Consider the following 22805-nt stretch of genomic DNA (forward strand, 5'->3'; position numbering starts at 1 on the left):
ATAGTCTGTAATCACTTTTAACTCTCGGATTACTCTGTTGGTGAGGCGGGGTTCGAGTTGGCGGTCCGGCCTCGTTTAGAGGATGCCCCTTTATACCTTGGCGGTTCATTTAGTATTTTTAGCAGCATGTTTCTCTGTATTGAATGGAAGGAGAGCATTGAACTTCCGCGCATCAAACCGCCTGAAATACAAAAAAACGGTGAATCGGTCCCGTCGGTATTGGTGCGCCACTGATGGGACTCGGCAGTAACCGTCTGCTAGAGGGAGAGTTAAGAAGGTTATGTCCATCCCAGCTTCTTCCTCCACTCTCCTTTTCTCCTTTTTGTACTCTTCTAGTTTTGTTGTTGTTGCTTTTTATTTTTCATCTCTTGAAGTGATTTTCAGGCTTTTAGGTGATGTAAAATCAAGGTCTGTAGCTCACTTGGTGCAACTTTAGGAAATAACTTTTTATTAACACCGTTTTCATAAATCCAATTTTTGGCTTGACAGTGAGGGTTGTTCTCATTACGTTGCTGCAATTTTATGATATGAAATACTGAATGAAAACTTTGCGAATATATTCAAACTTTATTCAGCTCAATACTGAAGTTCAAAACCCAGCTTAACGATTGCGTTTTATGCTTCTAAAAAAAATAGATCGAAGTCCTCCTATCGCAACACACTTGACTTTTGACATTTTTTTGAGAGGTCCGCAAAACACTCAATTACACTAGCCCGCAGTTTTATCCAGAAATACTGAGTCACTTTGCTGTCAACCCGCGCTGCTTAAAGTAGTTGTCGTGGTTTGAAGCGGATTCAAACCTCTCTTCACAGCGCTGTGACTGAAGAAAGCTTGTGCTCCTTGACAATTCTTTGCATACAGACGCATAAGGATGGGCACATTGGTAATTTAGTTTCACAATTTGCCCGTCTAAAGGGGAGACGTCCCGCCCTTTGCTTGTAAACGCTTTCAAAACTAGCCTCTCCAATTAAAGCTACTATCAATTATCCCAAAGATTGGATTGACAGCAAAGAAACAACACAAGTTACTAACTGTTCAACGTTTACCATGTGTTGATTTATAAACGTGGGAAAATGAATTTCTGAGCACCTAAAATTAGAAATTTTTACCTTTTTTTTTGGGGGGGGGGGGGGGCGTACAAGCCCCCAAACCTTTAGCGGTCGGCACTCGATTACCTTTAACATAATAAAAGCTTTATCCAGTATCAATAGACATCTATATGTCGGAAAAAGGTTAAGACGAAATCCGATAGGAAATCGAGCAATTTCAGTTTTTAATGGACAAGTACCTTTTACCAGAATAACTTTAAGTATTACATTCCTTTCTGCATTTTATGAAAGCTAAAGATGTAAATCGTTGCCTGGAATAACACCAAAAACAATCTCCCGTGGGAACTCAAGAAAATAAATTTCAAAGTTCAGAGCAATAGCACTTTTCACGGTTAACTTTGCTCATTTGCATTACAATGAAATCTAGCATGTATGCGAGGCAATTTCGGGCCATTTTGTAGTTTTAACCCGAAATTGCCTTGCATCCACGTTAGATTACATTGTAATGCAAATGAGAAAAATTAACCGTGAAAAGGGCTATTCTGCAATCACAGGTAAAATTTCCTCATCAGTTTCATTTCAAAGGTATTTTCAAGTGTTTCATATGTACTTCAAATCTTTTTTCGTCATTTGGTGTCGCTAGAATAATTTCTTTAAAAAAGATATTTAAAACAGTGTCACACAAGTTTGCAATACAATTGATAAAATAACTGATATACTACGCGTGCTCCAGGGGCGGGGGAGAACACTCTGCGACGCCTGGCACTTTTTTTGTGTTTGGATCATCCAACAAAAAGTGACGTCACATCCGGTAAAAAAGCGGGCTGAGCGGCGAAATAAAATTTGACTGCGACATAATCGTTCTCCCTGTAAGTAAAACAGCAATATTTCGCGATCGGCGGGATATTTCTAACGTTTTATTTGGCCATGATAAACAAAATTTTGTCTTCTTCCTCGCCATATCGTTTGTTTGAGGAACAGAACAATTATTTGTTCAAAGAGACGTTGTTTTGAAGGCGTGTGTTTTTACGAAATGTCGTCGTTTCTTCGTAACTGAATTCCATAGGAGTCATCGTTTACGTGGAAGTAATCAATTCTAGGTAAGTTGCACTCAATTCAAATATCCTATTCTCTTAGGTAGGCATTACACTGAGAGAAAAGCGCCATGTCAGTTTTCTAGCCGTGGGAGAACCTATTTAACAGAAGCCCATTTTTTGAAATTTACCATTAACAAACACTTGAGAGTAATGGAGAGCTGTTAATCGTATCACACTGTAAAGATCCACACACATAACGGGGCGGAACTTTCTTGCCAATCGACACTAACTCAAATTCTTGTTCTTGCTTGTGACTCAAACTGGCATTATAAATTCTGTTACGATTTGTTAAGAACCTTAAACGAGATATCTTAATGTTTCCCTTGGTAATCCCGTAATAATGGTAAACTCTTCCTTTAACATGTACTTTAGCAGGCCGTGAACCCCTTAAATATAAACAAAAGGATATTTTTATGGGCGATTCAGTAATCGGGGCATGTCGTGTTTTTTTTTCAGTTATAATGTAATTTATTTTTCTGTTTCAACAGTGTTAAATGTCAGTGACACTATAAAGTTTCAATACACCCGCCCCCCCCGCCCGATCCTGTGAGGTCAAACATGCACCTTTACTTGCTTCGATTCCTTTCAATTTCCTTGTTTACCGACCAAGTTCCCTATCTTTTAATCCCTAACTATCAAATGTCTTTGCAACTTATTTTGAAAGGTTACTTAGACATTTTGCCCTATTTTCAGTTTGCTTTCTCTATATAAGATTACATCAAGACATTTCAGTTCCAGAGAATGAGAGAACCCTAGCAATTCTGACAGTTCTCTCTCATAGAGTTCAATTATTTTAATTCATCACGCTTTCAATGTGCGATCTTAACAAACTGTTTGCAAACAGTAATGAAATATCATGCCCCAACACCCAGCCATAAAAGGAAGTCTGGGAACAGGTAATAGCAACAATGACACTACCAGGCTGGTGAATGTTACAAGCTATTATGAACTCATGTCTGACAATGATGAGTGACCATGAAACATGGTGTGGTGAAACTGAACAACCAGACTGCAACTGACATTGCTAGTGTTAGTGTTGTGAAAGTGATTGCTGGCTAGTAGTGTCTGTGAACTTGGACCAGACCAGAAAAGAAAAGGTTCCATACTAGAAGTTGACTGAGAGTAACAAGTTTGTTCTCAAAAACTGAAGAAGCTGCCTTATCAGACAGTCTTAAAGCCAGCTTCATTGCAACTTGTCAAGAGTTCCTGGATTGTGTATGTGGGAGGACTCCTTGTAAGGATATATATCGGGAAGCTCTGCTCAAAAGTTTTCAGGCTTCAGATATAACTATTAAAGGGTAAGGGATTTCTGACAAGTTGAATTCAGGTGTATAATGAAAGGGTACGGAAATCTTTCTTTTAGGGATTTCCTTCTTCTAGTTCTAAAATGTTGTTGATAATCTCTCATTTACTCTCATGAGCCAGAATGAGGGGATTCTGATATATTGTTCAAAAAGATATTTTAAAACTACTTTCTAAGGGTTTAGAAAAGGGATACAGTATTAAGGGGTTGGACCTTGGGGTGCAGCTTCCCCATTTAAAACTATGTAAAATACCTCCCCCCCCCCCCCCCCCGCCTCTCCTTGTGTAAAAAGGATGTTCAAATTGTTTTCTGGAAAAAAGCAAAAAACAAAACAGTGCCAATTTAAGGGATTGTGTGATTATCAATGTAAGTTCCCATTTGTATTTTGAATTAAAATGGGCCTAACGTTATCCACAACAGTATAAAATAACCATACTTTGCAGCTTCAGAGAGAAACTCAAACTGATAACGAAAACAACTTTTATTTTTGCCCCTTCCTTTGTACCTTGTGATATTTTTAGGGAAATTCTCAAAACGTCTCTGCCCAAAGAAAATAAAGAATATAAATGAAAATCACTTTTTTTTTATCTTGAAAATGATCTCTGAGACAAAAACGTCCTTTGTATGGCTAGTTATTATCTTACAATGTGTTGAGAAGAAACTGCTTATAGGAAAATATAAATGTTCAACAAAAAAAATGAACAGAAAAAAAAACAACAAACTTTTGCAGAGGAGCTCCTATATTCTTCAACTTACATGTAGGGTAATAGAATCTGTTTTTACACTTTCACACCAAAGAAAACACCACAGAAATGAGAATTATTGTTATTGTGTCCGAACTGCATATTTTTTGAATGGAAACACTTCCCATAAAATTTCTACATTATATTCTTGCCAGTACATGTACGACAACATACCAAATATATTTTGGAGAGAGGAGTACTTATAAAATTAATACAAACTGGTGTAGTTTAATTTTCCATTTAATTTTTGTAAACCTCTTACAGAATGCAACTTTTGGTTAGGTTGCACTTCACTGTCAAGGAAGAAATCACACCAAGGTGGCTTTGCATCTTTATTATGATTTCTATTATCAGTAAAAAAAAATCACACTTGGACAGGTCTCTTGATCATGAGCGTATTTGCTCATTTACCACCTATAAAAAAACAAGATATAATGTATCATTTTTACCTGTACTGTAAATTTTTCAATTGAAATCAGTTTGTTTTCACTTATAGAGTGGTTTTTAAAAAGGATCACAAGCACACCACCCACCCCTCAGTCCCTATTCCTACCCTACAACAGTACAGCCAGGATCCCATATCAACCCCCCAACATAAGTGATAACTTACCATAATACTCCTATACTACAATACAATCTTTGTACAGACAGACCTAGATTCAAACATCAGATCTCTGACTTTTTGGTCCACTTCATCTCTACTAAGCCATGAAAGCAACCATTGCAAAGGTCCTTATATTTGTTGGTCTAATTTATTGTTGCTCTCAGATTCCCCCTTCCCCTTTGATGAAATTAAATTGGTTTTAAAAAATAAACTGGTTTAAACAAATTAAAGCAGAGGTAGAAATTGAACCATAAAATTACTATAATTTTAGTATGAGGATATTGAAATATAGCTATACTATTAATATCCTTATGTTCTATTGTAAAGACAGTGTAACTGCTCAAATTGACCTTCATTGTCAGAGACAAAAACCTAAAAACATCTAAACACAGGTCAGTGAGCATACTGCCAGTTTTGCTTTTGCCAACAACCATTCTGCCTCAAAAATATAGAAAATAATGACAATAATAACAGAACCAACGTCTGTCAATTCAATAACCACACCAAATTCCCCTCCAAATTCCTTTCGACACCTTAGAGTAAAATTTTGCCAACAGCATAAATTCAACTCAATGCTTTAAAGTGCTTCTATCCTTAAATTTTCACTCCTCGAGTCAGAATTTTCAGGTGTATCACCTAGAATTCCACAAAAGATTAAAAATGCTGTTTACCTTTTGCAGATATCTGCATCAGTTCCAAAGATATGTAGGTTTGAAAAATAGAAATATGCAAATGAGGTGACTGATGTTGTCATACACTTAACCCAATATTACATCAGGTTGGTAGGCTTATACTTAGAACTACAGGAAACACACCTATGGCTATAAAAATTATATACAGCCTGTATTTTCCCATGGCAACTTGCTCTTTTCCAGTCCCCTCTAACCTGATTTCACTAATTCAGTGATTTTCAGCTTGAAAAACGTTAAACGAGGCTACGACTTTGACCTTGCATGTTAATACATGTATGCTTCCTAGATCGTGCTGATGAGGAACCATTGGCAAATATCAAAATGGAAAGCCAAAGGTGGCCAGAAAAGCCTATAATCATCAGGAAACGTTGAAACCCAGTATGTTGCCATGGTAACAAAACTGTTATGCTCATATTATGGAGGACATCCGCAAATTTCATCATAATAGCACTTTAAAGCACTGTCCCTAGGAGCCCATGGTCCCTTGTATCTGGACAATAGTTCAAAACTTGCCTGGGATGGATGATCTAAATGGTAGGTGGGAGACTCCCAGAATATTGGGGTGAGTTGCAAGAATGATTGTATAATTATCTCTTTGCAGGAACTCATTAGACACTAACACTACTAACATGACTGAGTTTGGACAATATATATTTTGTTTTTTGGATACATGTATACTGTTACTGGTCATACAAGAGGTACCTTGCTACTGAGGTAAGTCTTAATGTGTGTATTTTAAAGGAGAAGGTCACTCCAAAAAACATAAATTTTATGTCAACGCTAATGAAAACCTTGCACTAAGGTTAGCCACTCACAGAAGTTTCAGCGTCTGAAGTGCAGGTTTTCCTTATGAAGTTCGCCTCCAAAGAAGCACCCAAGCCAAGTTTTCATGACATCATTCTGTCTGATGGATTTTGTCCTGATAGCTTGCGACAAGCCTTTTGACTACCACTCTGGGTTATGGCTGCTCTTGAGACATATTATTTTGAGCTAAACAAGCTCTAAACTCCAAAATAATAGCATTGAAGATAGTGAAGAGGATAATTGCTTGGAAAAAAAATAGATTTTGCTGACCTTGTGACGGATGCCAAGTCAGTTGCAGGTTCTTCTCCTTCCCACCAATTTCGAGTTGGACAGAATGAAGTCACATAAACACAGCCTCAGGCTGCCAAGACAGTTGCAAAATGGTGGCCTCCGAAGTCGCTTCTTAATTTCGAGATGAATTTCTTAAGGATAGCAGGCACTTCAGAGGCTGAACCTTTGGGGAGTGGAAATGCTGAATATTCACTTGCTATAAGTGAAGACAAAAAAAGTAAGCTTTTTGGAGTGACCTTCTCCTTTAAACTGAAAACATGTGAGCTTAATGCAACAAAATGTATATTAAACTTGGGCCAGTTCAGTATGATTTATTACAAGGTTTAAATCAGCCACAAAAAAATTGTTAGCAACTGATATTACTTTGTGAAGGCTTCTGGAAGGGTTTTACTTTTATAAAGCACCTGGCAGCAAGTACTATTTTGGTTTACTAAAGAAAGACTCTTGTTACTGCTTAAGGAAACTGTGTTTGGTACAGTAGGTGTCAAAATATGGCTTTGATGACATGATAATAGAGATGTCAGCCTTGGTAATTTCAGGGATACTGGATAACCAATCTCCAAATAATAGTTATGGGACTTCACTATCAAAGTGATGCCTGATGCTTATTATAAATTTTGTATATTACTCCTAAAATGTACGATCCAGAATTTTGTTTTGTGGGTAATAGCTCAAATTCATTTTCACCTCTGTGAGGTGCAAATATTCTTAAAACAACCAACACTGACAATTTTAAATTACAGTGGAACTCTGTTAATCCGGTTACTGGCCCACAAAAATCTGACCACATTAACAGTGTGGTTAAAGGGGTTCTTTTAAATAAGAAAATGACCGACTGACTGAGCCTTTGTTCAAGCCAGAATCAAGTGGCTGTAATAACAAGGTGGCTATGTGAATGGGGTGGCCATAAGGCAGGGTTCCACTGTAGTGATGAACATATAAGATGATCCTCTCAAACACCGACCCATAAAGATTTTGGAAAGTATAGTTTGTATAATCAGTTAGACAACACACAACTTGGGCCCAGAGCTGACTAGAGATATTCCATTTTATATCCACACCCCCTTCCCCCAGCCACACTCACTAAATAAGTCAATATTTACCACCTAACAGAAAAGATAAAAGTGCAGAAATAACTCTTTCATAGCTCCGTCTAAAGCTCATGTCAACAAAGGAAGAGGGAGTGTGGAAATAAAATAGAATGGCCCTACTGTATATGGTCTTGGGTACCCAAGACAACCCTTCTCCTGAGTTACCCTGGCCAAGCTAACTTTTCATTTATTTCTTTGAAAATTCAACCAGCTGTTTACATATAGGATCATGAACCTGTCTCGCCTGCAAGACAACAGGGGTGGGTGAGTTGTCTAGCCTTGGCTCATGTCACGCCTTGGCACCCTGACAGGCAGGGCAACTTTTCTTTATATAAACACTTTGGCTTGGCTAACTGGGACAACTCTTCGCATGGCGAGTGTCACATGATGCCTAGATTTAGAATTTAAAGCTGAAATATCAATTTACAAAGAAAAGAAAATTAACTCAGCAAAACCCACTGTGATTGAATGACTGAGGGAAACTCAAACAAAGAGGGATATTGCCCATTTGATTATTCAATAAGGGTTTTGAATAGTCATGCAGGGTCATATTCAGCCAAATGCATGGGGAAATAAACGGCAAACAATCACTTTAAGATCAGACCAAGCTAGAATTCTCAGCCCACCCACAATGGAGCAATCACAACTGACCTTTGTGAATTATTTGATGCATGCATATGAGACAGCCATTTTTCATTCTTTCTTTACAAGATGGAAGGTAGATGCCATTTAAACATTGATCAAATAATGAACAAAGATCCCATTGCTACAGAGCTACATTGTATCTCCACCAGATTAACAGAAGATGAGGTGTTGTAAACAGATCTTTGGAAGAACTAAAAAAACTGTGAAAACAATCACCAGCGGCCTGTGTTCCCTCTTGTTGAGGCAATTTGATATATAGAACATATCTTTAAAATCTCAAAATAGTCGAATTAACTAATTATGACTACCAAAATCTGCGATTCTCCCTACACTATTTATTACCAGAGTAAAAATTCGATAACCTATTTACCACCATGGTAGCTGACACAGTTGCCCTAAACATAATTTTTGACAGCCTTTTGTTTATGGTCTTATCACTAATGATGAACAAGTAGCTTCTTCTAAACAACATTACCCAATTCAAGACTAGAGTACGAAACCCATATCCTATTTAAGGCCAAAATGGCCAAAACTGATACCCTATTTATGACCAAAACGACTGAAAAACCATACCTTTTGGGGCCACACATACCCCTATAGCGCAAATAACGGAGTACCCCCGCCCCGGGTCACAGTAGAAGTGGGTACCTGTCAAAAGCGGAGGCAAAGTTAAGGGCTAAGGAGCTAACCCTATAAACAGGCCAACCCCCCTCTTTTGTAACTGCCCAAAGAAGTTGATCCCTAGGCCAGCATTGCAGTTCAGACAATACAGAGGAATATACAATTGACCACTGAATAAAATTTGAATTCTGTCCAGCATACATGTATATTTATGAACAGTTTCACAGTACCCGGGGGGGTACTCCCAGAAAATTTGGTGGGAGAGTGCTTCACCCCTTTGTTGATCTCTTCGGGGAAATCTGATATCTCCAAAGCTCGCCTCTAACTCTCAACATTGCTTATTTCTTACAGAGAAAAAACGTATTCAGCAAGAGATACGGAAATAGGATACTAACCTTGAGTATACGCTTCAGCATGTCTTTTCCACCACACGCACGTGGATACAGAGCTTCAACTGTGTTCACTTTCAGAAAAAAACGGCTTCTGTTAAATATGTTCCCGTTGTGCACAGTGCAAACTATGGCCAGCAATACTTCATCCAGGTTGTTGTTAACATTATAGGCTATTGCACTTAGTGTTATCACCGAATCACGAACAATAAGAACCAAAAGTCGGAACAACACCAGTTTTGAATATGTGTAAAATCCGCCATTCGATAACACAAGGCTCTCCGTTATTTTCCTTCAAAACAATACTTAAGTGTTCTCTTTTGCCAACAGTTTTGCTTCAAAAGTCGAAGAAATGTGCCTTCACGATATTTCTATCCTCAGTATGGAAGGACACGGACCTGATGGTTTGCAAATAGAAGAAAATCTTCCCCAATCGAAACGCCATTTTTTCGCTTTGTGAAACGAGCTGCGCGGCACCGTTTAAACCGGATGTGACGTCACTTTTTGTTGGATGATCCAGTACAAAAATTTCAGGAGTCTTCTGCCCCGCCCCTGGCGTGCTCTCATTGGCCGATAGTTGCGTTTAGATGAGAGTATGTAAACACGGCTGTGATTCGCGCTTATTTTCGAGAAATATTTTATCTCATCTAAACACTTGGCCGGTAAGGAGAATTCTCGAAAGTTATGCAAACCCTCGACTGCCTCTCGGGTTTCCATAACTGTCTCTAATTCTCCGAACTCCCCTCGTGTTTAGATGAGGCTATGTGAACACGGAAAAAGTTTACTTAGTCTCGGTGCAAAGTTTTTGTCCGCTTGTTACTCGAACTTGTGGTAACCTGCGATCAGGCGTTCTTTCTTTTTGGTGGATTCTTAAAATTTAATCCTTCTTAAAATTTAAGAAATACATACATATGTATGTACAATTGAAATATATATAATATATATTAAATCCTATATAGTGCATTCATGCTCATCAATATCTAAATTTCTCAAGTACTTAAATAAACTTAATTAAATAAAATAGTAATCTTCCTAAGCTTAGAAGGTAAACAGTTCCAATCAGAGGAGGCTGCGATTTCGAAGGTTCTTTGCCCAACAGATGTCTTAGCTCTTAAAATGTTTAAATTACCCTTTTCCCTCAAATTTCTAGAGTGAAGCTGATTCCTTTCCCTTCGTGTACGCGAAAGATGTACGCTACACCCTGACCCCGAGGACACCGCGGAAATACGTTTTTTGGGGCGCGATACAGTATTTTGCTGGTCAGCGGTACACCTTAACAAAACTACAAAATGCCTGCAACTTTTACATTGTTTTTGCAGCGAGTCTTATCGACAGTCAAAAAGATACAAAACTTAGAGCGCACACTGTAAACTTAGCTTTTAAACTCCGCTCATTTGTTGGATAGTTCTCAGTTAATATTATATATTGTGCCAAAGCCAAACTGAACTTGCACACGGTGTGAAATTGTTATTGTTTCGTGAAAGTTCATGCACGCAAGCGGCGAGCCAGTGGCAATTTACGTTACGATGTGCGCTAAGGCTAAAACTAAGCAGCTTTTGTGTTGCTGTAGCGGTGTTCTGAGGACATCAACTTCTCAAGTTTGTTGAATTGATGGGCTTGAACCGTGTGAGTCGGTATGTCAACGGCATTTCGATCAAATTCGTCGGGAAGACAAGGTCGTGTTCGTCCACTTGTTCGATTGAGGGCACTCGCGTAAGTAAACACGGTCATCCTGTCTCCACTCGGTATCACCGAATTATGGACCAAGTTGGCCGAAATCGAAGCAGTGCTTCGTATAAATCTTGGACACGTTGGTGTAACAAGTGTAGGACTGAATCCCCAAAAGGGTTCAAGATCTGGCCTCAACTCAAGGAAGAATTCACCGAGGTATGTTTTCTCATAAAATATCCAATTTTAATTATACTGTACTTCAGGAAGCTTGAGGCTGGCGAAAATAAAATTTTAAATTTTTATGTTTATTATTGTTTCTTTGTTTCTTGTCATAATTTCGAATTGTTGCAGTTCTGTATTTTACTTTTAGTGCCTCTAAAGTGTGAAAATTATTTTAAACTAGTTGCATAGCTGTTAGAGTTTAGAAAAAAAGCTATTTAGCTATTAAAAAAACCACAAGAAGTACATTACATCCGATTATCTTTAGATGGCAGAAGACATGGAATACAAAGCTGTTAAAAGGGTAATTAAAAATACATGCATATAAGAGAATAAAATTACCATAAAATCTGGGTGATAACAACTTCCAGTTAAAACTCAATAAATGAAGTTCATTTTTAGTTATAAATAGGCTATCCCCCCTGTATTCACACAACAATCTTCTGATTATAAGGCCACCCAGATAATTTCTGACCTCATTACCTTAGAGCCCGAGACTCTATAACTTTGTAACATTAATATTTGTTTACATATTACTATTATGCATTCAGCCATCTGTTAATGGTGGGGAGAGGTAGGGGGCAGGAGTCCGGGAGAATAGGGGAGAAATGCAAAATGCTAATTTTTGTCATTCATTAAGGCTTCAAATACTTTCAAAAACAAAAACTGAAAATGTTACGTGACTTTCATTTAGTGTCTTTAGAGACTTCTAGACCGACGGGCAAAGAAAAATTCACCCTTGGGCTCAAAATGAGGCTCAAAATGAAACCCTTTGACAGTGGTTACGTCATAGGTCATTCACTTGAAAGACGTGGGTAAGAGTAGCAAGGCTGAAAACAAAGGAGCATAGGAAAAGGAAATGCCTAAGGACTGTGCAGCTAAATGACTAGGATGTGTTTTGAGTCTCTTAATTTACAGGGGACAGGAGCAGGATGAACAAGGGTGGGAGTCAAGAGATAGAGGTATGGGAAGTGGGAGGTTCTGACTTTGCTTTCCCTCCCTCCACTTGATGCAGTACCTTGTCCCTAAGTAAAAGGTAAAGTCTGCATAGAGCCAAGTGGCCCATCAGGCCAGGCTTATCTCGGTTTCTGTAGCATGAACCAACTAGGAGTATTTCTACTACCCCCTGGATAGGATGCTAGTCGATCACAGGGTTACCCCCAACATTAAATTCACCAGTACCCATATGTACACCTTTGTGGAGAGAGGCACCGTGAGAGTAAATGTGTCTTGCCCAAAAACACAACACAATGTCCTTGACCAGGGCTTGAACACGGACCACTTGATCCATTGCTGAGTGCACTAACCATAAGGCCACCGCACCTCCCACCTTGTCCCTTAGGCCTAACCTTAACCCTAAACCTAAAAAAAAGGAGTCTGTAGATTTCAGTCAAATTTACCTCTTTTATCACTTGTGTATTTGAGACAATTTCTAATTTCCTCGCTTTGCCATTCAGTTTACAGCACCAAAGCCTGATTTTAAGTGATTCGCAACTACTGACGGAACTTGTTTTTGCAACTTAGAACTTCAGACTTTGCACAAAATTTCTCACTAGAGAAAAGCAATGTTGTAGAACTTAAGTGATGAACTAAATGCAATAAATATTAATTTGTAGGAAATGTATCTGTTCTTTAATACATGCTTTTGTGTCTAGTATCCAAGTTAGATGTAGCCAAGATATATTACCAATGGTTTGTAGACAACAACAGTAAGCCAATTCAGAGACACAGTGGCATAAACAAACCCACTTGTTAGCCAATTTATCACAGGAAAAAAAATAAATACATATAATAATATTATACATATATAATTTATTGCCATCAGGTGCTATAATGTCTTGTAATAAAGTGGTTACAAGTTAAGTAAGAATCTTACAGAAGGGAGGATGATACAATACTATTACTAAGGCGATCATAATTAATTTCATATTGATAAAAGCACGTGATGTGTACATGTATGATTACAATGTAAAAATTATTTTGTAGTGATTGAGCAGAGCTCATCTGAATTAAATTAAATGAAAGGAAAAACAACAACAGTCCATTATTTATGTAAGTTGATACAATGCACATGTAAGATAGGGAAATAGGAATCGAAAAGCTTCAAATGACTGAGTAAACAAAATAAACTAATGGGTTTCACTGAGGAGTTGATTACTGCCTCTCTGAAATGTTGAATGTCTTTTCAGCATCAAAAGAAGTGAAACTTGACCACATCCCATAAGTGGAAGCGGTTTCGTGTAAACAAATACAGGTGTTTGGGCATTTTGAAATATTTAGTTACATGTGCATACATGTACAGGGAAACGGTCTTGAAAAGTTCCATGTACTATCAACATTTAATCGATGGAAACAAAAAAGACCTCAAAAAAGGAAAAATTGTCAATGAACCGAAGATATTGAGCGGTCTTAAATGTTTTCAGTATTTCCAGCGTTCGCTGCGGCCAACAAATCACAATATTTTCGATTTCTTCTCCCTTCGCAAACGCCACCATTATATAAATGTAGGCTTAAACAATCTTTAATGACAGAGAAATATATTGTGAGTGAAATGAACAAATGTTTTATTCTTACAGCAAACGGCAGGTACAAAAAAATTATTTCACCCGTTCCAAAAGGCGCAGAAAATCAGAAAGGTGATAGAAACGCCAAAACACCAGTCTTAAAAGACAAATTCTTATCAAAGTTTCTTTGACGCGTTGCGAAATAATCTCAATGAACAAGCACCACATGTCGGCGCAAAGTGAGTGTGAATAAAACGGTCCCGACTTACATGTACCTTAACCATTTCGTGCAAATTACACTTTAAATCCAACCAGTCTTCAAAATCCTTGCAAAAGCTGCATACAGGACAAATTTTCTGCTTTGCTGGATACCCATTGTTGATTTTCACAATTCTGAGGCGAGGGCGGCTGAAGCAACACGATCCACGCTTCGTCCGCTCGAGCTGGCTCGAGTCAGCAAACTACACATTACTCCACACAAAATGACTCCCCTGTACCGCCATTCTTTACGAACATTGCTTGAGTATTAAAAACCCATTTAAGGACGTCAAACTCACTAATAACGAGAAGTATCAAGGATATTTTCGACCTTAAAACGAAGCAAAATACCGATCTCAGAGACTCCTCGATCGAAGGACAGCACAGCCCGATGGTGATGACCACTGACCAGTTACTGTGACGTCAAAAAACGTATTTCCGCGGTGTCGACCCCGAGCGCCTGACATATTCAAAGCAATGAAGTTCAAGTTGTCAAGCAATTCAAGTTGTAAATCGTGATCTCCATTGCTGGTTGCTGTCGTTATTTTGCTTTGCTTTTATTCTTCCGTTGACCTGGATTTTTATTTTGTTATCGTTAATTTTACTGGATATGTGCTTCACGCATGCGTTGTTAGAGGTGTTTTTTGAAAACGGCTTCAAACAAAATAAAATGCTTCCTCTTGTTTCAAGATGCTTTCACGTCTCATACAATCCTTTGCTTTAGTTCTTTATTGCAAGGTTTGCGGCTCTCGCTTGCACAGTTGGATGTTGGTCGTTTACCACAAGTGTTCACGCGTTACATCTATGACAAATAAATACTTTTTGATGAGTAACTTATTCATAGCTGCGTCGGTATTGGTGCACCGCTGGCGCAGCTCGGCAGTTCCCGAATCCCAAAGGGTAGCGTGGATTACGCGTTGTTCGTATCCCGATGGCGCTGTCGTCATATTATTGCTAAAATTGATTATCCTTTTGATCTCTTTGTTCAAGATCCCTTGTATCCAGTAATCCTCGGGAACATTCTCTCATAGTCGGATGCGTCTGACTCTCTCTTTTGTAATTACAAGTTTCATGGCGGAGTGATCGGAAGGATGTTGCGGAAAATAGAGACTTGTCGCCATGATTGGTCCATTTCATTTTAAAATTAAACAGTAATTATTCACCCGAACCAGAATTTTGATTCAATCTACCTCAGGAAATCCCATCCTCGGAGACCCAGGGGCTGCTAGTCGGGACGATGCGATAATTTCGGGCGAGCTATATTTTACGGGTGCGAATTGTCCTTCAAAAACTCTGGGTCTCGCAAAATATTTGTCGAATTTCACGAGTCTTGCAGTCCCGTTTTTTAGCGGTTATGCGCGTCTCGCAGTCTCGATTTTTCGCAAGGCTCAGGGTTTCAAAATTGGCAGGTACATTTTGCAGGTTGCAGGTTCCAGGTTGCAGGTTGAAACGACCTGTTTATTTCAGGTGAAGTCGAACAAACCTCAGTATAAAGGCTAACCGCAAGCAACCTAAGCTAATTTAGGCTAACCGGAGTGCTCTTCAGGCTAACCGAAGTGCTAGGTAGACTCACTCGGACTTAAAAGTCGATTTTTCAAGCTGCAACCTGCAACCTGCAAAACATACCTGCCCCTGTGAAGTCTTGGTCTCACAACTAAAAAGTCAAAATGGCTCGCAGAGAAAAAACGCTTGTCTCGCATTTACCGTTCGCCACCACTTATTTTCGGGCGAAAGTTTGCTTCAAGAGCGAAAGGGCCGCTCTTCCGCTCTTGAAGCAAACCTTCGCCCGAAAACATAGTTCGTCCGAAATTATCGCATCGTTCCGCTCTTCCGCTCTTAAAGCAAACTTTCGCCCGAAAGTATAGCTTGCCCTAAATTATCGCATCGTTCCGACTAGCAGCCCCTTGGTCTTCGAGGTGAGGAAATGCATCGTAAGCAAAAATTAGTCACCAGTCTCCATTATATTTCCTCAGGATAATTGTTCAAAATGGCTGCGGTGACAACGTGGTGTAATGGTTTCATCTCTTTTTGTGTTTACGCTGGTTTACCGAATCCTGAAGTCCACTTTTACACTTTTTTGAGGTAGGGACTGTTAATCTTTAATTGTTTTTGAATGTGGAAGAACCCTGTTTTTAGCAGCAGCCTCTTTCTTGCCCAATGTAGTTCTAGACTTGTTCTGTGCAGCAAGTTTGTTCCGAGTTTTCCGAGCACTTACCGTCTAACTCTTACTACCTGATTATTTTGATATCCGTTAGACCACATGCTCACCTTACGTAATTTTAACGTCATGTATTTTGATTGCTGACTACAAAACCTTTTCGAGGTATCAACAAAACATGTAGAACACGATCGCATGACAAATTTAATAAGTCTTGCATGTCTTGTCGGTACTTAAGCGTATAAATGTCTGATTCATAAGAGTGTTTCTTTTTTGCTGTTCATATTTTGAGAAAGATCCATCATTACTTATAAATTTGTTAACTGAATAATTTGTTACCCCCCCTCCCCCTGAGCTTAACTGCTTGCTTATAGAAGTATTTAAACTTATGATTTACCTGTCAATTTGGAACTTCAATGTAGACTTCCTATAGAGTGTGAGTTGGAAAAAGAAACTTGATTTCCCTCAATGTTTTCCCTGTAGAGATTATGTACTTATTGACTGAGTGGTAGGGCCGGACGAGAAAATATTTGGCTAGAGGTCCGTATGTCCTGACCTCGAGCCAAATATTTTCCCGTTTGGCCTGAACTAACTCAGTCAATAAGCATTATATAACATCAGACGGGGCACGCACAGAACAACTACAGTTAAGATTCTACAATAAAAACTTGTCATTTATTTCTTCACGTCCAAACAAGAAACACACAATTTATTGAAAAACACGACTTGTTTTTTAATTTTTATTTTTCAATGTAAGTCCTCAACTACAGTTCATGCTAATGGGATTGGCTAACCTGTTTGAAAAATCAACAGAAAGTTGACATAAAGCTCTCAAAAATATGTCAAAACCATCGAAACCTTAGCAAGTGACAAAAGTTCGCTTCACGCTTCACTGAAATTGTTCACAAATCTTCTTCGTCCAAAGACTCAAGAAAATGTTGGCGTCGTTTCAAGCAATTTGTCGACCTCTTCGATTCTCTTGAACAAGGGAGAACCAGCAACTGAATATTAATGACACCAATGTTGGCTCCCGCAAACAGTGTCTAGGTTTGCTGACTTTGCTGGCTTTGCTGTGTAGTGGAAATTACACTAATAAACACAAACGAGTTTTATTATCTGGATAAACTGTACGGTAATGAACTTGTGTTTGTACTCAGTTTTGTCTCTTCAAACAACACTGATGTAGAAATTGCAGAGCAATTTATCCTACTGTACACAAAGGTATGTTTGTGATTTCGCTTCTCACAACTCTGGAAACTTGAAGAAAACATTTATTTTGTACTTTGTTTTCTTCGCAACTTGCCGATTTTCTTGCTTTTGACCCACAATGAATTCTTGATGCTTTCCACTGAAAGAAGTTTTGCCTCAAGACTGTTTGCTTATTCTGAAGGTTAATTATCAGACAGTTCATACAGAAAAGTTGTTTTCTTGACTGCCTGTTTGCTTGTTGTTGGCTTCTGAGAAAGTTGTGAACTTCTTCATTTGTGAGGAGTGTTGACTTTATTTCTGTGCCTTTGGAGTGAGTTGGTGACTGAAGTAGTTCTGCATCGGACAGTTCGCCTGGATAATAAAATTCACTCTCAGAATGTTCACTTTCATCACTCACTTTGAGGAGAACAAAATTCTGCAGTGACCAAATTGTTTTATCATTAACCCATATCAAGTTTCTAGTAGGGCCGTACGCATTTCTAGCAGGGCCGTATGTGTTTTTCGGGCCCTATCACTTCGATGCATACAGCCCTCATACGGGACCTTTTTTCTTATGGTTTTCTAAGGAAATTGTGCACGGGGCCATATGGGTCATATGATAATTGCCATTATTGGTACTGTTAAAATAAGGCTTACTTTTTTGTTGTAATTTTTGGATCAAGGCGTTACCATGGCAACATCTCATCTAATGACAGGCAGATGTATTTCTCATTTCGGCCTAAACTCCTTAATATTTATACTTTCCTTTGGTGAAATTTTTTCATATTTTCATACTTTGCCACATCATGGAAATGATATTGCCTGACATTTTGAATTGGTAAAAAGTTAAGGTTGTTTAGACGGTTGTTCCAATCGTCTGTAATTTGTCATTAACCGCACGGCCATGGGCCGAGCGTGGTTCATGGTTTACCCGTGGTTTTTTTGTTTTTTTCGATTTGTAGGCGACCAGACCCAAGCTTCCACTCGGCCAAATTTTGAGTCACGCAAACCTGTGATGTTTACTCGCCAAAAGCTGTTGGAACATTAATAAGTCTCATCTCAGATACTGACTTTCGCAGGAAAAAAATTAAAAACCTAGCACTCGTCAAAAATTATATTTTTTCAGCAGAAATTTCGCTCGGAACGTATACGTATTTATATTCGTTTGAATCATCGATGAAATGACCTTTTCCGGATATTTTTTCCTTCGGGGTCAACAAAAACCTCCGGTTACAAAATCACGTCGAACCCACACATTGCAAAAAAATCTCTTCAAAACCCTGATTTTGAAGCGATATATCACTTAAGCATTAATAGCTACCACACATCGGCAGGCGGTAAATCTATTCCTTAACAATCCAGCTTTATCGTGTTAAAATTTCAGCGAAATTGAACAAAACCAGAATTAATTGGAATTTTTTTGTGACCTCACTCCCCAGACTTGACCTAACAAAGGAAGCCACGGTCGCCCATAGCAACTGAAAAACACGAACATAACAAAGCCAACGTTTCGGCCAAAAAACTCCAGAATTATCGCCTGAGAGCTTAAATGTGAATGGGAACATCTTTTCCGAACTTTTTTCAACTGATTTAGACGAAAGACTGGCCTCGGCGGACTACAAAAAAGACCAAGAGAAAAAACAGAACAAGACAGCAGAACAAGCCGATAATATTTCATCGCGTGGCTTTCGGCACGAAAACAAAAATACAGCTTACTTCTGGATAAATTCAGCCTTAGAAGCCAGCAACTGGTCCCAAATTACTTTCTGTATCCTCACAAATGTCCTGATTTCCATCTCCGAAAGATTTTGCCCCAATTTTGAGCAAATAAACATTTCGCCGAGGGCGACCGCCATTACGGTGGCTTGCATACTAAATTAGCTAACTTGACAAAATTCTCCTGAGGGGGGGATATGACAAATTTGGTTAGAATCAAAAGTAACGCCAATTTTCTGTCACGTTTTCAATCTGTGGTCACTGGAGTGACCAAAATCGATACATCAGTCGGGATAGGGTTTTTTTTTTATATGAATTGTGTGACTACTTTGCTAGCCCTTTACTCATGGAAAACACTAATTAAATTTAATTATGACTTTTAAGAAAGAAAGCTGTTGTTAATAGTGTTATTATTGTGTCGTTCATATTGTTCATGCCCATACATATCCCGAAGAAAGTTCTAGATTAAGACCATTACGTCATCGGAGATTTGTCAACGGCTACCACTGATGGTGCAATAATACAGTTTGTGTTGATCAAGTGATGTGATGTCTACAGTAAGAAAAGAATCATCAATGACTGCTTTGGAATGTCCACTGTGTTCCGACGGTAGTGCTAAGCGAACAGTTAAATTTTAAAAGCACGGTTATAAGATCTAACAGATCTTCTTGTTTCTTCTAAATACATTAGATTAGGTGTGACAGATTTTAACAAAAATAGGGTCTTTTATAGGAATTGTATGTGGTTACAACTGAACCTAATTTTAAAAAATATTCACTTAAGGAAACACGAGAAAATTCACTCTCAGTTTTGCTTTTTGTGCTCATGTTGACGTCATAAAATCAAAAAACACCTACGTTTTTCATGTGTAAGTTGGTTACGTGAGACATTTTTTCGCGCCAATAAATTCTCATTCTTTCATGCCAATCATTTTAAAGGGGTGGTAGAGCATAAACAATGGTGTGACTACAGTCGGATGTTTTTTCCTCACATGCTTCGTGCTCATGGTTGCACTCTGCACTCATGTATCGCGTTTCACTCGCTGCCCTGCTAATCTGCCTGTTCTGCAGGCTACAAGTCAAATGAAAGAAAACTCTCAACAACTACATGTACATGTATAATTTTGAGCAAGTTTAAATTTGATATGAGCTACCAAATTTCAGGCACAAAAAGAAGGCTTATTGCAAAATACATGTACACCTAATTAAGTATTTGACCAGTTTGTAATGCCATGCAGTTTAAATTGACTCTGGAACCGTCTCCAGGGAACTATAATATACAGTGGAACCCTGCCTTATGACCACCCCGTTAATACGACCACCTCGTTATTACGGCTACTTTATTCTGGCCCAAAAAAAGGCTCAATCAGTCATTTTCTTATTTAAAGAACCCCTTTAATATGATGACCTCGTTAATAAAACCAATTTTTCATGGCCGAAAGTGGTCGTATTAACGGGGTTCCACTGTAATATTAGCACTGCATGATACTGGATCTTACTTAAAACCTCACAATTTCTTTCTTTTTATTTAGATATAGGGGCCCGCTGGCAATAATTAAAAGAAACACCAAACTACTGATAAAGTAAATATATATTTAAGAGAATGGATTATTTCTCATTTCCAATTTTTTAAACTAGAATATGAAGCACTTACGTAATTACAGATAAGATGTTAGCTTAACATCTAAATATTGATATTTGGACTAGAACGCAATGATCCTTTTGTAAGATTCCACGCCATAGTAGCAATGGGTTTCACGAAAACTAAGACCCCATTGCAAGCAGTAGTTATATTATCACAGAGGTTTTTTCCCCATGCATTTACTGGCCATGAAAAATAGTAAAACAACAAAAGGTAAGAACAAATTTTAGCATGTGTACTATAAATGTATCTCACTATATTCTACGTAAAAATTAAGATACAAATAAGTTTCATACATGTTTTCTCATTTCCTGGAGCATTAATCACAGCTGTGTAACAGTAACAGCAACAGTAACTTTATTATTACATAATTGGGTTTCAAGCCTTAGTAGCTCCCAGCTAGTAAAGCTATTCTGGGCAAGCTACTAGTACTTTAACAGTATTATATACATGTGGTTTAGTTAAAACAGAGAATAAATTTAAAGAAATTAAAGAAATTTGAGTGGATAAACAAAATTAAACCAAAATATTATATATAACACATAATGTAGAAATTAAGTAGCAAAACATGGTTGACATAAGACAGTAGAGCAAGTTAACAATTAGTAATTGAGAATGAAATTGGAAATGAGGACCATATACATGTACTAATACTAATTAAAGAGCGAAGCTGTGAAGTTATCTAAGGTGATAATGGGTTGCAAAAACAATGTTCAAACAAGCCTTTGCAACTATGAAGTTATCTGAGGTGCTGCAGACTACTGTGTTCCTATACTGGGTCTTGTGAGTACTTTGATGTGCAACTACATCTTAGGAATACTAGTCCTGGATTTTGCGATCAAAGGAAAACTTGACCTTTAAATGGCGTGTTGCTTGGTTGATGCATATCATAGCCGGCTGCTGGGTTTTCTTCTGTTGCGACAACAGGTTGTTGTAGGAGTTTTTAACCCATGGGTTTCAGTACTGGCCATGAAAAACTAGTAACACAAGAAAAGGTCGGTACAGGTCTAAATATAATTAGATGTATCTTTGTTTATTTACATGCAAACTTAGAACACATCATGTTTCATTTCTTGGAGCACTAGTCAGACTTGTGGGCAGACATTGTGAGCAGTAGTTTTTCTAGAGGGTTTGACCCCATGCCCTCACTGGGCATGGAAAAAAAAAATGGTAAAACAACAAAAGGTAAGTACGTGTCTAAATTAGTGTAGATGTCGCTTTCTTAAAGATGTTCAAACCAGTTGCTACACCCATGAGTTTATCCAAGGTGCTGGCTGACACAACATGGGAATCACTTCAGAGAGCTGGAGCTGACTGCTGTGTTCCTGTGTTCCTGTATAGGTCTTGTGAGTACTTTGATGTGCAACTACATCTGCTGATTTTGAGATCATAGGAAAGCTTGGCCTTGTAATACTGTGTTGCCTGGTTGAGGCATAATATAGCGTGCTCCTGGGTTTTCCTCTGTCGTTAATACAAGGTTAGCTATCATAGGAGGTTTTCACCCAGGGCTTTACTGGCCATGAAAAACTAGAAAAACAACAAAAGGTAAGTACAAGTCTGAATATATGTAAATGTATCTGAAAACTATTGTGTTGTGCCAAACATATCGAATTTAAATACTCTATTGTAGATTGTCAGACTACTCTATCCCTGAGTATTTATTTTGTTTCCCTGCTTACATGTACTTCAAAAATGACAAAATTTTAATTTTTAAAACTTTTGCAGCATGACTTCCTAGGAAGAATTCCAAGTGGAATGTGATGATGTGGGAAGGATTGTGGACAGCTAGTCCATCCTCTATCAAAGTGAGTAGACTGTCTTTGTTGAAGTTTTCAAGTGAATAACCGTTTAGCATTTGTAAGTTCATGTAGTCTGGAAACTGTTTTCTTTGTATAAAAGTCAAGGCTAACCAAAGTGTTAATACAAAGAGAGAAAAGAGAAAAATTTAGAAATTTTCTTTACTAGCCAACCCCAGGGAATATTTCTAAGCATTAGTTTTACATGTTCATTTACATGTTGATGATATTCACTAAAAACGTTCAGGTTCTTTTACAATTAATACTGCATTTCTGTTTGCACTCAGTTTACACTTGGCATGCTGCTTTGCGTTTGTTCCCTTA

At 38.2% G+C, this 22805-nt stretch overlaps 1 long non-coding RNA gene across 4 annotated transcripts in view; it reads left to right on the top strand.

Moving 5' to 3' along the window:
- The window catches only part of LOC145497277 (uncharacterized), a 42285-nt gene that overhangs the window by 12968 nt on the left and 6512 nt on the right, over positions 1-22805 (top strand). For 2 of the 4 annotated variants that reach the window (XR_014050672.1, XR_014050673.1), the window contains exon 3: positions 15956-22490. This is a non-coding gene — a long non-coding RNA (uncharacterized LOC145497277). The remainder of the gene's footprint in view (positions 1-15955; positions 22491-22805) is intronic. The other 2 variants (XR_014050675.1, XR_014050676.1) reach the window with 2 other exon arrangements.

The sequence above is a fragment of the Orbicella franksi genome, chromosome 1 (genome assembly GCF_964199315.1).
Source record: "Orbicella franksi chromosome 1, jaOrbFran1.1, whole genome shotgun sequence".
Lineage (NCBI taxonomy): Eukaryota > Metazoa > Cnidaria > Anthozoa > Scleractinia > Merulinidae > Orbicella > Orbicella franksi.